General features: G+C 37.3%; 1 protein-coding gene across 29 annotated transcripts in view; it reads right to left on the bottom strand.

Moving 5' to 3' along the window:
* The window catches only part of COL28A1 (collagen type XXVIII alpha 1 chain), a 196,372-nt gene that overhangs the window by 176,542 nt on the left and 6,564 nt on the right, over nt 1–13,266 (bottom strand). For 27 of the 29 annotated variants that reach the window (XM_017975339.4, XM_078342703.1, XM_078342705.1 and 24 more), the window contains one exon: nt 8,116–8,153. The exons of the other annotated variants lie outside the window; for them this stretch is intronic. The gene's annotated coding sequence lies outside the window, so the exon portion shown is untranslated. The remainder of the gene's footprint in view (nt 1–8,115; nt 8,154–13,266) is intronic. 29 annotated transcript variants of the gene reach the window in all.

The following is a 13,266-nucleotide window of genomic DNA, read 5'->3' as shown; positions in this document are numbered from 1 at the left end:
CGTATTTGTTAAATTAATGATTATTAGAAGGAATTTTTAATTTTTATCAATCACTTGAGGTCTATGATACAATAAATTGCTCTTCTCCAAAGCTCTTCTAGATGAAAATCTTTTTTCAACTTTTTCAAATTCTTGTAATATGCTACCATAGTACGATCTGCATTGTGTTTATTGATTCTGGTACCAGTGCTAACATCTTCATTTCAGTGGTGATGGCATTTGGGGGTCCTAGAATCTTTTAAAAAGAGACAAGTCTGTTAGGACTTATATAGTTCAGAGAACTTTATCTGCATGAGTCATACATAGATACACACATACGAAAAAAGGCTGGTAACAAATCAAAGTTATACATCTGGACCAAGATGAAGACATAGTATGGTTTCACAAGCTTCTCTCAATTTTAGTCACCTCCCACACTGCTGATCTAGAGTAGAAAAAAAAATTACCATCTAACGAGAAAGAAATTAATGACCTTTGTACCTAATTTGAAGAAATTTATTTTTCAAGGTCCTTTTCTTTTTTCTTTTTTTTTCTTTGTCAGTAGAAAAGACTGATATAATAGAATTTCTAACACTTGCCCCAAAGCTCTGAAATCTCTGGGATTCATTATCCTTGGACCCAGAGTATGACTTAGGCATTCTCTCAACTCCTTTCTCAGTAATTAGAGGAATAGTGTCTCAGTTCATTTTGTGTTGCTATAAAGGAATACCTAAGGCTAAGTAATCTATAAAGAAAAGAGGTTTATTTGGCTCACAATTCTGCAGGCTGTGCAAGAAGCATGACACCAGCATCTGCTTCTGGTAAGGGCCTTTGGCTGCTTCTACTCATGGCAAAAGGTGAAAGGGGGCCAGCATGTGCAGATCATATGGTAAGAGAGGGAGAGAGGTACCAGGCTCTTTTAAACAATCAGCTCCCCCAGGAACTAATACAGAGAGAACTCACTCATTACCTCAAGGATGGCAGTAAGTCATTCATAAGGGATCCACCCACATGACCCAAAGGTTTCCCATCAAGCCCCATTATCAACAATGAGGATGAAATTTCAATATGAGGTTTAGAGGGGACAAATATCCAAACCACAGCAAACACCAAAACTGTATTGGTCTTACTTGTCAACAAAGGAAAAGAGTAAAAGCATTCAAAGACAATAAGGAAATAAAAACTATCATTGTTAATAAAATATAGGATGTGGCACTGTTTAAATCTGGAACAGTGTGACTTCAGTCCCCTTTCCCTCACCAAATTCTGATTTAGTTAATCCTTTCACATTCCCTCTATTATTTTTCAAGTGTTACTATTATTTAATAAACTTTATTGTTTAGAGCAGTTTTGGTGTATAGCAATATGAACTCAATTATCTTTCACATTGTTTACTCCCTAAGAGGCCTTGCTTCATTTTTGTCATTCAATCCCCAGTTTGAATAATTGTGTCACATCTGCAACACACAGTGCCTCATAGGCTACAGTGACAGGCTAAATTCCCATTATTCCAATCTAATGGCTATTAATCTCTTTCTCTAAAATGTTTCTTCAATATTACTATTTCTTCTTTCAATGTTGTTTATTCCTACTAAAATCAATTATTTTAGAGCAAAAAAATCAGGGTCCCATCTGAAAACTTTTACAGATTTTTTCCTAAGAAATATCTGAAAGTAGAACTATCTAGTCCTATCATGTGTTTGAATGTTCAAGATTTTTCTTTAATTATTTTCTTTGGTCAGTAGATAGACCAGTTTTAACTTTTTCATGTAGAGTCAACAAAAAGAGAAAGATCAGATTTATTTACAACTTGACTAAACCCTGCTTTAAATGGAGAAATATTTCCACTTTTCACTTATTTCATTTTACTTTCAGGTATTAGACAGTGTTGTTCTATATCTTGGTGAATTCTTTGATTACCCACTGATTGGTACTTAAACTTTTCTTGTATTGGGGACAAAAAATAGCATCAAATCGCTGAATTGGAAGGAAACTTTGAAGCCACTTTTATTTAATTCTGCCATTTCACAGTTGACAAAATAGAGGACAGATATTAAGACCCACCCAAAGGTCAAATCATTAATCACTGAGGGAATAAAGTTTAGGTCTTTGTGTATCAAGTATCCATCTTTCATTATCTCTAAATGCCTTAGAAAATTTTTAGGCCTTTGCACTATCCAGGCTCGTGCTTGAGCAGGAGAAAAAGGAGGCTGGATGGCTAATAATTTATATTAAGGATTTAACTTTAATGGCAAACGGCTCAGAAAAAATCATCATGGGCTAAGTTCCAGCATGTTAGAGTCTCACCTCTCACTGTGTAAATCTTAATGCTTGAGCCATCAAAGGCAATGAACACCATCTCTTCAATCCCTGGGCTGAAAAACTTTCTCCTCTAGGTTTGGGCAGGTTTATCTGAGTAGCTGGGGATTGTTACAGCTCCTTCACTGATTGGCAACCCATGTTTTTGATCCCTGATCAAAATACAGCCAGTAATATAGGTAGATATCATCATTTGCATGAAGAGTAAATAAGTTGCAGAAATGCAATATCCACTTGGGTTTTCTGGTCAGTGTATTTGAGATTTAATAAGAATATCCAAAAAAAAAAAAAGTTTTAACATAACTCTCTCAAATTTCTTGAATAAAAGTGTTTTAAGAGCATTAAGTGACTATTATCCCATGTTATATTAAGCCATTAAAATGCTGGTTTATACCACATTGTTCCCAATTAAGGTAATAAGGTCGTCTGTTTTTTTCATTGCATCTATATTTTATAGTTCCTCCTGTACAACAGTTTGTTTCTTCTTCTGCCCTTACAAATTCTATACTAAGGGTAAATTATTCATGGACAAAGTTTATAGCAATGGGGACTTGAGGTGAATTTTTTTCCTATTTGGGGATATGAAAAACCTTTTAATAATATTAAATTCTACACAGATATAAGGTACCTATTATCATTATTCCTTGTTTATATCCAGAAGCATAGATTTTGAAATTGCACATATACAATTTTATATTAATGTTGATTAACTTTTACTTAATTATATATTTTCTGTTATGATAATTGACCAAATTCAGAAATGTCAAATACTAACACAATTTAGTCAGTACTCTGCATGAATCTTGAGGGACTGTTGTTTGAAAAAAGATATTTGGGCACCACCTTGTGGGACTTTGTAGAAACACATAGTGTGAGAGTTTGTCAACTATTGTTAACAGATTAAAATTTGTAATCATCTGTGATGCTGAATGGGTGGAATATGTTGCTTTCTACAGCTTTTCTGGACAGAAGAATGAGGAGATAAACCAAAGAGTAATAAAACTACTCTTATATAGGATCAAGAAGCTATCTAAGTAACGTCTGATGAAATCCAAAACTAATTTGCTTAACTCACACTAACCTAGTTTCTACTATATGTGAGGCATTAGATAGAAAATAGACCCAGTCACTTCAACCCAGTGAAGAAAATAAGCAAGTAAAGAGCAATGGCAAGTTTTACCAAAAAAAAAAAAAAAAAATCAGTAATCAAATATCTAACTCTAGTTGACAATACCATGCTGAATGAAGGGTTTGGGAACAAAATGTACCAGTGTCTGCAACTTACCTTGAAATGCATCATAAAGAAAGGAGATGGATAGAAGAATGGGTAGATGGGTAGATTATGCAACAGAGCAAATATGTTCATTATAAATATCAATTGTGAAATCTAGGTGGCGGGTAATGGGTTTGCTGTATAATTCTGTTAACTTTTCCATATGTTTGAAAATTTTCATAACAAAATATTAGGCCAAAAAGAGCAACAGCAACATAGTGTGATAACACCTATAAAAGAGACCTACACAGAGGGTACCCAGCCCAGACTATGATATGTAAGTTGGAAGTGCAGGAGCAAAGGATAAACAGTGGTTTCTTTTATGCCATGTTAAAGGGGTAAAACTTTATCTTGAAAGCAATGAGAGCCACTGAACAATTTTAAGCAGGGGTGTGACATGATCACATTTTCATGTTAGGAAAATCACTCTGATTGCTGTATGAACAACAACAGGAAAACAAGCTTGGAGGCTAACATCTACTAGGAAATTTACTATGACATCAATGAGGGATAAGGCTCTCAAGTATCAGCAATGAGAATGCAAAGCGAAAAAGGCTAAAAAATACTAAGAAACAGAATCAAAGAACTTAGTACCTAATTGGCCTAGGAGAGGGGAAGAAATGAAGGAGAAAAATGGTATCCAGTAGCCTGCTGAAAAGTATTTAAAAACTGTCTCTCAGGCTGGGCGTGGTGGCTCACGCCTATAATCCCAGCACTTTGGGAGGCCTAGGCAGGTGGATCACAAGGTCAAGAGATCGAGACCATCCTGGTCAACAAGGTGAAACCCCATCTCTACTAAAGCAAAAATTAGCTGGGCATGTTGGTGCGCGCCTGTAGTCCCAGCTACTTGGGAGGCTGAGGCAGGAGAATTGCTTGAACCCAGAAGGTGGAGGTTGCAGTGAGCCGAGATCGTGCCATTGCACTCCAGTCTGGGTAACAACAGCGAAACTCCACCTCAAAAAATAAAAAAAACAAAAAAACTGTCTCTGGGGAAAAAAAATGTAAGTATACACATATACATACTTGTTTATTAGAAATGTTATTGATATAAAGAATGTATGGTATACAATTTTCAAATAACAAAATATACAATATTCTCTATTATAAATTTTATATAGCAAATTGACTCTTAGAGAATGCTTTCATTGATTTTTGACCAAATTCTTATATCCTTAGCCAATCTATTGTTGCAACTGATGAATGAGTGTGGTTCCAACAAGAATGTTGGTGGACATTTTCCTCTTCTTTAACAAGTAAGACAAAAGTGAAACAAAGAAAAAGGTGGATGTGCATTGAAACTTCATTTGTTTGTCATTGATATAAGCAACTTTGCAGCTGAATAAGATAATACTTTTAAAATACTGAAACATTTTCTTAGTTTTTTTCTTACTCAACTGTTACAGATATAATGCACTTTTGAGTTTAATCTGCATTATTGTTTTTCCATCACTTTCTTTGGTCTAGACAATAAATAAAATAGTAATTCAAGCCCTAATTTGTAGCAGATGTGTATTGTGAGATCATCCTGGTCAACGTGGTGAAACCCCGTCTCTACTAAAAATATATACAAAAAATTAGCTGGGCATGGTGGCGCGTGCCTGTAATCCCAGCTACTCAGGAGGCTGAGGCAGAAGAATTGCCTGAACCCAGGAGGCGGAGGTTGCCGTGAGCCGAGATCGCGCCATTGCATTCCAGCCTGGGTAAAAAGAAACTCCATCTCAAAAAAAAAAAAAAGTCCTACTATATCAGATTTCAAGTTACTAATGTGACATAACTGAACACAGAATTGGAAAGAGAAACACAAATATATAGCAGTATAACACTATGCAGGATTTTCATCATCTAGTTGCCATGAATGCAAACAACTTCATGTACATATACAATAGTAAGATTTAGTACGATAATTAGGAAGTAATGAGTTTTGAGTATTTTTGCTGTTGTTTTTAATGTAATTTATTTATTTGTAAGTTAAATATATACTGCAACGTTTAATAATATGTGTATAAGTTATAAATAATATTTATTTATAAGTTAAATATATAGTGCATTTAAATTATATATATAATAATATTATAATACTGTGTGTGTGTGTGTGTGTGTGTGTGTTCATAAAGAGATGGGGACTAAAGGAGGTAAAGCAATGTGCTAAGGAGTCCAGACAGGGATAGATATTACTTCGAGCTGCAGGAGAGTTCAAGGAGGGGCTGGAGGGATGTATCTTGAGGAATGGATAGCATTTGAATTTTCTAAGTCTTGGAGAAGGGCATTCTGGGGGCTGGTGTGGGTAGGGGAAGGAACAAAAGCATCTTATAAGGAAAATGCTATGGAAAAGTCACTGGAAACAATTCGGTGGAATGGCTCTAGTATGAATTAAGAAATCAAGTGGGAAAAAATATGTTGGGCCAGAGTAGGTAGGGACAACCTCATGTTGATAACCCTTTAAAAAAGTTTCAGATGCTTTTATACATGTTACATGGAGAGAAATAGTTACCATTATATGTAATTTACTAATCTTTAAATAATTAACTATACTTACCTCATTTATACAACTAACACATTTAATATCTATTAATTTAGTAAATGAGATTTCTCTTAAGCACTGCTGCAAACTGAATCCCTCTTCTCAAGTTTAAAGTAGCAGATTCTTTGAAATATTTTTCAAAAAGAGGACAAAATATACCAATAGAACAATAATTATAAAACTGAATAGTGTAAAAGTCATAAAAAGACTTCGGAAGTAAAACTTTGGAAGTAAATTTGTGTCCACATCATCCCTGTCCTGATTCTAATTCTGGTTCTCCTTATGCTTCTGGGTTTTTTTCTCTCTTTCATTGCTTCCTTGGGTTATGATTATACTTAGCCAAGAAAGTCAGGCTTAGCTTCTCAAACGAGCTGCTAATGTTCCAAAATTTAGAGCATGTGAATCAAGTCTGTTATCCATCTGAAGGTTTTCCAGTTACACATTGTAACTTACATCTGAAATAGTCCAAATTACTGACTCAGGACAATCAGATATGCTTTGATTTTTCTGTGATCTAGTCTTTTTCTCAAAATGATCCTGGCCCTGAACACATTGTCTTCATAGTCTAATAAACATCTACTGTCTTCATAGTCTAATAAACATCTACTTTCCAGTTCTTATTCTGGAAATCTTTTTCTTATTTTACTACCAATAGAAAACTGTTTATATAACTGCTTTGGGTCTAATTATAAAGCTAATCTGATTCATTGAAAATACAAGGTTTTTTCTCATCTCTCAACCATTATAACTTGCAACATGAACACCTTAAGTCAAGGCTGAGGAGTATGGATATTGATCTATAGGGAATGTAAGTGAATGAAAGGTCCTAAGTAAAGGGTAGCATCACGTATGCTTCAGAGGAATCAATCTGGCCTCACAGAAAAGATGAATTAGAGTAAATGTGTAGGAACCAGGGAGCCAGAGTCCAACTGGGGAGACTACAGTCTGGGTGAGGAGTAATTAAGACCTAAAGCAGGGCAGTAGCTGTGGGAGCCAAGAGACTGGCAGAATGAAGCCACATCATCTGTTTCAAAATCCCAAATGTGATTTACTCAAGTCCTATTCAGTGAGGGATAGAGATCAGGCAGTAAAATGGCTGTGGTTTTACTGGGACTAACGGTGCCAATTTGAGAACAATTTTGATAGCTGCTACTTTAGTGCTTCACTGCACATTAGAAGAAATGCACCAAATTACCCACAAATGAAACAGAGACCCTGTGAAAAAGCAATGAGAAAGGCAGGAAATGTTAGCATTACCCATGTTGCAGTCATCATGCTAAAATTGCTCCAGTTAATAAAGCATCTAATATGCTGCTTGAATCTTATTTGTGCCTTAACTTTGTGGGTATAGGATTATGACGTGTCTATTATGGAATTTAGCATTCTAACCCCTCCAATTATACTCTTAAAAATAACATAACATTCGTTTTTTTCTCATGAAGAACATTTTATATTGTAACGTGCATAACAATTACATTCAAATTTAGAAAACACAGAAAAGCATAATGAAGAAAATAATGATCACTTTTAAACCTACCACACAGAGAAATCTACTGCTAAAACTTATCCTTTTAAAATAAGGCTAGGATCATTATAGCTGTTTCATTCAGTAATATTCCATTCTTGTAACAGTAAACCATAGTGTTTCCTCTATCTTTAAATAGTTTTCTAAGACAGGGGTCAAGCTACTCCAGCCCGCCACCTGTTTCTATAGTTTTGTGGGCACAGAGCCATGGACACTTGTTTATGTACTATCTATGGCTGCCTTTGCACTACAAGAACAAAACTGAATAGTTGTGACAAAGGCAGCATAGCCTGAGGAGCTGGAAATATTTACAATCTGGTTGTTTACAAAAAGTTTGCTAACTCCTGCTTTAAAAGATTATTCTAATGACAGCATATAATTAGATCAAAAGGCAATTCCACTGGCCACTGCATGAGCCAGTGGTTAGAAGCACAAGCTAGTGCCAGATTGTCTGAGTTTGTATCCCAGTGCAATCATTTAAGAAATGTATGAGCTTACCTAATTTATTTCACCTCTCTGTGCCTCAGTTTTCTCATCTGCAAAATAGGAAAAATGACAGTATTATCCTCATAAAGTTGTGATGAAGATGTGGTAGACCCTGTGATAAACCTCCAGATTTTTTTGTCAGTCATTAGTGACTTCCTTCAGCTCTGGGTAGTGGTGCCAGCAGGTAGCCTCAGCTGTTAGCTTTCTCTGGGGACTGCCTTACCTGAGGAAATTGCCTCACTCAAAATCATGCCTCTCCCAAGGCACAGTTCACATTCAATTACACATCCACATCAATGGAACAGTATAAAGGCCTGTGCCCCAGCCCTCAGCTCAGGACAACTCTGAAGGACCAGTCCAATTCCAGAGTTACCCATGGGCTGGCTGAGGCCTTCTTTTGATATTGCATAGCTGCTCAATTTCCCCCCTGCCTAATTTCCCTTCTTTCTCTTCCATCCTCAGGTGCCGATCCAAACAATACTCCCTAATGAATATCCTACATCCTAGTCTCCATCTTAGAATCTGGTTCCCAGGAAACCTAAGCTGAGATAGTATGTTAAATGGGTCTATATTTAAAAATCTCTGACACAGAATATATGCTATATATTTATATAATTGTTTTTTAAATAAATAAATAATCCAGTGGGGAAAAGTGGAATGGAAATACAAGTTAAAGAAGAAAAAAATAGAATAGTGTAAAACTTCCTACAATTGAAGAACAGCTTAATCATAAAATCTTTGTTACAAAATTTAATTATATAGATCAAGCAGTGGTTATTGGTGGAAACAATCCACATTGACAACTGTGAAATATTCCAATGTTAATATTTATTCATTTATTTTTATAAATCTTTTTAAAAATGTTTGTGCACTATTTTTTAAAATAGTATGTGGATACATTTGTGGGATACATAAGATGTTTTGATACAAGCATGCAATGTGAAATAATCCAATGCTAATCTTTAAATACAGGTGAAATATATGAATCAGATTCTCATAACATGTTCAGAATCTACACAAACTTGATTCTGAACCTAGTTCAATACACAAGGCTAAGAGAATGACAGTGTAGTTACCAATAATTAAACCAAAGGCATAATTTTCCAAATCACTTTTAGTAAGTAAATATGTTCTGACATTTTAAAAGTCCAAAGCTACATAAAACTTAAAGCAATCGAACTATTTTTCTGATATTTTAAAAAAAATTCTGGTGGGAGGGCAAGATGGCTGACCAGACACAGCCAGATAAAACAGCTGCCACCAAGGAACCAAGAGGACTGAAGCATGCCTAACAGATCTTCAGAGGGAACGCACCTAGAGTAGATGGAGGGAAGACACAGAAGCTGGGCTGAAGGAGGAAGAAGCTAAGAACCGTGCATGAGGCTACCAAACACTGGGACTCATTCCTGGCCCCATTGTCTCCAGGAAAATGAATGAATTTAACTGGAAAGGAGCAACCCATTTTCACCACAGGCCTCCGGAATCCCAGCAGGAAGAGACCCCCTTGACCAGCATAGACACTCGAGTTGGCAGGAAGAGCTGCTTAGAGAAGTGGTATGGACAGCACATCAGCTGAGGCAGAGCTTAGAGGGTATGGTGTAGGAGCAGCTATAGTGGAGCACACCCAGGGAAGCCCATTTTTCCAGGCTCAACTTGTTCCCATAGGAGACTTAAGCCCTAGGGAAACTGTAAGATCTGAACTCTGCAGGGTGATCCTGCCCATCATATGAACTGCTCAGCCAGTTCAACCTGAGCATCTCTTTGTCTGCTGGCCTCTCTCAGGAACCCAGCCTCACCACATCTGCTTGCAGAGCAGCCTTAGGTGCCCTGGGGGCTCACTTCACAGCTTCTGCACTGGCAGACCATGCCTGACTGGCAGACAGCTCCAGAGGGGTGGCCCCCATGGCCTGCCTGCTCCCTCCCTACACTGTAGTTTCCCCAGGCCCACAGCAAGCCCGGGTATTGCTTTCCCAGAGCACATGTGCATGAGCAGGTTTTGCCTTACCTGCCTACCAGTGCAGTGTGTGCATGCTCCCTGCCCTGCGACTGCTTCAGTTAGAATGCACTCCACCCCACCCCACCCCACCACCACCACCATTGCAGTTGGTGTCTTGGTAGGCACAGAGCCAGCCAGCCCTATTCCCACCAGTGCCCTGCCCTTGTGCCAATACTGCCCTGAAAGTTAAACTAGGCACAGAGAACAGTGAATTCTCCACTTGCCTGCAGCACACAGAGAACACAGTCCTGTGACCACCAGCAGGACTGCATGCACAGTTGCCTGCAAACACCACCTACCCCCACCCAGCGGTGCTGCCTCTGCCACTGTGGTGAATGCCCACATGGAAGCAGGTACCCTAGCACCCACTAGTACCCTGCTTCAGCCAACAAGCATGCACCGTGCTTCTGCTGTCACTACTGCTGCCATGTGCAGATAAGGATGGATCCCAGTGTTACTGCACTACAAAATGCTTTGGCTAAGACTACCCATTAGAGTGTAGTGAACACAATCTGAACCACCTCACCGCCCCACCTCACCCCTCATACAGTGGATTCCTAACCTCAAGGATTCAGAGAACAACATCAGGGCCCAATACAAGTCCCCCAGAGTTACAGCACACAGTCCAGGAGTTGAAAGCTTCAGCATTGGCCCCCTAAAATCTTCCAAAACCAAAGCCAGTTGGCTGAATCCATCTTATACTACAACCAAACCCTCAAGATCACTATACTGGATGAAAGAAAAAAAGCACCCAAAGGTCAGCAACCTCAAAGACTGAAGAAACATCAACCCACAAAGATGAGAAAGAACCAACACAAGAACTCTGACAACCCAAAAAGCCAGAGTTCCTTCTTTCCTCCAAATGACCACACCACCTCTCCAGCAAGGGTTCTTGAACTAGGCTGAGATGTCTGAAATGACAAAAATAGAATTCAAAATATTAATTTTAAGCCAAAATATGGATAGGAACAAATACTAGCCTTGAATGTAAATGGCTTCAGGTTCCCCAATTAAAAGGCATCATGGCAAGCTGGATAAAGAACCAAGATCTATTGGTATGCTCTCTTCAAGAGACCCATCTCAAAATTTAAAATGGAGAAAAATCTTTCCAAGCAAATGAAAAACAGAAAAAATCAGGAGTTGCAATCTCAATTTTATACAAAACAGACTTTAAACCACAAAGATAAAAAATGATAAGGACATTACATAATGGTAAAGGGTTCAATTTAACAAGAATACCTAACTATGCTAAATATATATGCACCCAACACACAAGCACCCAGATTCACAAAGCAAGTCCATAGAGACTTTCAAAGAGATTTGTACTCCCACACAATAATAATGAGAGACTTCAACATCCCACTCACAGTATTAGACAGATCACAGGGCAGAAAATTAACAGATATTCAGGACCTGAACTCAGCAATAGATCAAGTGGACCTGATAGACATCTACAGAACTCTCCATCCAAAAGCAACAGAATATATATTTTTCCTCATCACCACATGGTGCCTACTCTAAAATCAACCACATAATTGGTCCCAAAACTCTCCTCAGCAAATGAAGAAGAACTGAAGTCATAATAACCACTCTCTTGGACCACAGTGCAATCAAATTAGAAATCAAGACTAAGAGACTTGGTCAAAACCATACAATTATATGGAAACTGAGTAACCTACTTCTGAATGACTTTTGAGTAAATAATAAAATTAAGGCAGAAATCAAGAAGCTCTTTTAAACTAGTAAGAACAAAGATACAATGTACCAGAATCTCTGGGACACAGATAAGGCAGTGTTAAGAGGAAAATTTATAGCACTAAATCCCCAAATTAAAAAGTTGGAAATATCTCAATTTAACAACGTAACATCTACAACTAAAAGAACTAGAGAACCAAGAGCAAACTGACCCCAAAGCTAACAGAAGACGAGAAATAACCAAAGTCAGAGATGAGCTAAATGAGATTGAGACACAAAAAAACCATTCAAAAGATCAGTGAATCCAGGAGTTTGTTTTTTTTAAACTAATACAATATACCACTAGCTAGACTAATAGAAAAAGAGAAGATCCAAAATAAACACAATTAGAAACAACAAAAGGGACATTACCATTAACTCCACAGAAATACAAATAACCATCAGAGAATATTATGCACACCTCTATGTACATAAACTAGAAAATCTAAAAGAAATACATAAATTCCTGGACACATACACCATCCCAAGACTAGTCCAGGAAGAAGCTGAATCCCTGAATAGACCAATAACAAGCTCTGAAATGGAATTAGTAGAGTACCAATTAAAAAAATAGAAATCAAAGCCCAGGGCAAGACAGATTCATAGATGAATTCTACCAGAGCTGGTACCATTTCTACTTGAAACCATTCCAAAAAATTGAGGCAGAGGGACTCCTTCCTAACTCATTCCATGAAGCCAGCATCATCCTGATACCAAAACCTGGCAAAGACACAACAAAAAAAGAAAACTTCAAGTCAGTATCTTTGATGAATCTTGATGCAAAAATTTTCAACAAAATACTGGCAAACTAAATCCAGAAGAACATCAAAAGCTTATCTACCATGATCAAGTAGGTTTTATCTCTGCAATGCAAGGTTGGTTCAACATATGCAAATTAATAAACATGATTTGTCTCATAAATAAAACTAAAGACCAAAAACCACATGATGATCTCAACAGATGCAGAAAAGCTTTCGATAAAATTCAACACCACTTCATGTTAAAAAAAAAAAACCTCTCAATAAACTAGGTATGGAATGAACATACTTCAAAATAATAACAGCCATCTATGACAAACTCACAGCCAACATCATACTGAATGGGCAAAAGCTGGAAGCATTTCCCTTGAAAATCAACACAAGACAAAATGCCCTCCATCATCACTCCTATTCATCATAGTATTGGAAGTCTTAGCTAGAGCAATCAGGCAAGAGAAAGAAAGAAAGGGCATCCAAATAGGAAGAGAAATCAAACTATCCCTGTTTGCAGATGACACGATCCTATAGGTAGAAAACCCCATAGTCTTTATCCAAAAGCTCCTTCAGCTTATAAATAACTTCAGCAAAGTCTCAGGATACAGAATCAATGCACAAAAATCAATAGCATTTCTATATACCAACAGCAGTCAAGCCAAGAGCCAAATCACAAACACA

This window comes from Callithrix jacchus, chromosome 11, assembly GCF_049354715.1.
Source record: "Callithrix jacchus isolate 240 chromosome 11, calJac240_pri, whole genome shotgun sequence".
Lineage (NCBI taxonomy): Eukaryota > Metazoa > Chordata > Mammalia > Primates > Cebidae > Callithrix > Callithrix jacchus.
The sequence above is the reverse complement of the archived record's forward strand: the minus strand, read 5'-3'. Positions and strand labels throughout refer to the sequence as shown.